This window comes from Thamnophis elegans, chromosome Z (assembly GCF_009769535.1).
Source record: "Thamnophis elegans isolate rThaEle1 chromosome Z, rThaEle1.pri, whole genome shotgun sequence".
Taxonomy (NCBI): domain Eukaryota; kingdom Metazoa; phylum Chordata; class Lepidosauria; order Squamata; family Colubridae; genus Thamnophis; species Thamnophis elegans.
In genome coordinates this window covers 39,766,571-39,770,241 of record NC_045558.1, presented here as the reverse complement: position 1 = coordinate 39,770,241, position 3,671 = coordinate 39,766,571, and positions in this window count along the sequence as shown.

Genomic DNA, 3,671 nt, shown 5'->3' with positions numbered 1-3,671 from the left:
CTTCACTAATTCAAAGATGAAATCAGTAAGCTATCTTGTGTGCTAGCTAGTATGCTAGCTACCTTGTATGCTAGTAGTAAACTACCTTGTATGCTAGCATGATCAATTGAAAATACGAGCCTACAGCCTTACCCCCCACTTCAATATAAAAAAGCTAACATTAACAGTTGGCTAGAATTTTGATTCATTTTAGTAATGCAAAATTTGCTGAATCAGACAAATAACATCATCAAAAAGAAAGTCTTTATGTTCATGAATGATGGTTTATAATGTGGTTTGTCTATAGCTGTGATGGCAAATCTACAGCACATGAGCCGGAAGTGGCACGCAGAGCCATCTCTCCGAGCACGCCAGCTGTCACCCACTGAATTTCCAGGTTCCGGTGCACACATGCATGCTGGCCAGCTGATCTTTGTGTGCACAGGAGTGCAGGAAACTGGAAAAGCAGCTCCCTGGGGCACATATGCATGCCAGGAAGCTGAACTTCCAGTTTCCAGTGCACGCGTGGGCACCAGCCAGCTGGTCTTCATGAGTGCACACATGCCAGAAACAGGAACTATGTGTGCCAGGTATGCACATGTGCACACCACAAACCAGAAGCTCAGCTGCTCTCCTGGTTTCCAGTGGTCCCCCTTGTGCACTCCCGTTTTGGCACTCATGCCGAAAAGGTTCAGAAACACTGGTCTATAGTATACTTGGTTCCAAGGTGATTTCTGAATATTTTGTGGAACCTGGATAGTTCAAATTATAAACCATAGTTCATAGTTTAGTTATATTGTCTGAATCCAGACAACTATGGTTTATGAAACAATCCATGTTTTCATTTAAATAGGCAAACCATATAATTCTTTGAAGCAGCAATGCATTTATTTATTGACTACGGTCTAAGTTTTATGATTAAATAAATAAAATGTAAGGTTGAAAGTGTTTTTCCATAGAATCAGGGACATTTTCATTTTAATATTCCTGTGAATCCCTGGAAAATAGACTAGCCTACTAGGTTCAGGGATATTAACATGAAAAGGGGCTGTTTATAAGCAACTCACAGAGAATAAGAAAAACAATAAGTGGCACGAAGTTAGCTGATATCGCTTGTGATGGTAGAAAGAAATAATAAAACAAGCAGAGAAAACAAGAGAAACATAGCGACTATGTGGCTCCAGGACAATCTTAAGAATGCAACTATCTTAGAGATTCAAAGGTTACCTTGAACTGCAGAACAGGTCGCAGCCATTCTTTTCTGCTTGCTTACTAGCTGATTTTCAGGACTAGGGGAAAGGAGGATAATAGTGTGCAAAGCATCAAGTAATCCTTTTAATTAAGGTATGTCAGTATTCATTGATAACTGTGGGAAAGTGGAGGCTTGACAGATCTCGTAGAACTGTGGAAGGAAGTTGAGCTCTAAAACCATTATTAGAATGGGAACTCAGATTAACAACAATTGAAAGCAAAAATGTCAAAAAAAATAGAGCTGGGTTTTAGTTTAATATTACTGATCTATTTTGAGAATGTAGCCAATAAAAACATTTCAATGTTGTATTTAGTCAATTAAGAGCACACTTATTCCATTTGTAAGGGCATGACGTGGAAATGATGCCCTTATTGTGTAATTATATTTCATGTCACTATAATAGTACAAGAAGGAGGAACCTGTAGAAATGATCAGATTTTGATATGTTTTTAGAGGAGATAATGATATCTTCATGGAGACATTTATTCTGCTCAGAAAGCAGCAGTTCAAAAGTGCCTCAGCCCAATTATAGGGTGTATCATAAGCCTCAAGTAGAATTATGGTTATGAATTTCATAGCATGATTTAAATTCAAAGGGCTTATCTGAGCAATCATCAGAAATACTCTGATAGGGTGATGAGCAAAGTCAAAGGCTACTTCAGACTCAACAGTTATGAAATGCACTGAATATGATGTATTATGTGGCAGATGAAGAAAACAGTACCCAAGCAAGGATGCAAATTAATCTTTAGAAAAATTAATTACACAAAGATCCAGGTCTTAAAGTGGACATTCTGAAGTAATCTTAAGGGTTGTTTAAAAAAAAATGGGGCAGAGAGAAGTTAATCATGGCTAGAAAATCTATGGCTGTAGAGTTAGAGCAGCTGGGATGGGATACAGCTGGGAAGGTTAGAATCAATTGAATTCCAAAGGACCTTGTTCATGATTTTTTTTTTAAAAGAAGCATTTTAACCATGAAACATGATAAAAGGAAATACTGAGGGATGACAGTTATATTATAAAAACCATGAAACTGCACATTATAAAATTTAACTAGAGGAAAATAGAGGTGAAAAGAATAGTATAAAATAGCCTTGGGGATTATATGTAATTCTTAAAAGGAGAGTTAACAATTCTTGAGATAAGTTTACTTTTGACCTTTAAGGAAGAACAGAAATTCACCCATGCCAAATTTACTGAGTGTAGAAATCTAATTTCTTAATTTCAATAGCATTCATTTTCCTACATGACACAAATGGCAGAAGGCATTGATTATATGTTAAAGACCTTCATGTCAATATTCTGCTTCCTACTGCAAGCAGGAAGTAAACATTCACTTTGTGAATGATAGAATATGTGAATTACAATCATTATGTGATGGAGGTTTGTGTAGGGGTAATTCTTGGGTTACAATGGCAGTTGGGACCAGGCTTGCTGTCACTAAGTGATGCAAGCATAAAATACATCATCACAGGGCCATATTGCTTTTTATCAATGATAATCCCAAAACTCCTGATTGCTGTCCATAACCCCAGGATGCACTGATCATTAAGTAGGAAGAGAGGGCAGTACCAAGTAAAGCATGCAGGAGTGCCTTGAGGGACAAGGAGGCTGGGAAGGTCACATGTAGACCTGGTGAGGCCAAGGGTGGCTTCCAAAGGGCCAGTGGAGGCCATATGCAAGTGGCCATCTCTCTGGAAGTGTGTATGGATTTTATCTATTGTATTTCTTCTCCTAAATTATGCAAGACAATAATTGGAAAGAATGTCTATGGAGATTTTCAGTCATTCAGGTCATGCTTGTTCCAAATGTATTATTTTAAGAGGCAACTGCGCTTTCTGGTTTTTCTTTGAAGACATTTCACTTCTCATCCAAGAAGCTTCTTGGAAAAGCCAGTTGCCCCTTGAAAAAAACACCTTTGGGATTTGGAAGAAATGTTTTATTTGAGCATTTAGAGTCTTATTAAGGCTCAGAAGCCATGCCTTGTTTTGTTTCCTGTAAGAATTGTTGGCCTTCACACTCTTCACTGTTCATAGGCCTTGAAAATAGCTGACCCAGGCAATTCAGATAACATGTACCTTCCAAGGATTGCTTTTTGTTAGATAAATGTATTCTGCAAAACTTAAGAGACCCAATTATGGGAGGAACAAACTTCCTTATATGGGATATGTGTTGATGGATTTGGGCGAATGGCTAAGATGATGGTGTTGAGAAGGAGGGACTGATTGCAATGAATATAAGATGTGCTGGTAGGATGAGGTCTTTGCAGTTGCTCTTGGAGGAAGACCACGAACTTCTTCAGATAGCTGCCTGCCTTTTTTCCCCTTAAACTCAACCTGCTTGAGGACTATCTGGGTAAGGAAAAAAATTATTCCAACAGTATCAGTGAGCTAGCTAGCAATGAGCTCAGCTGGAGGGATAACCTCCAGGATAGTCACAC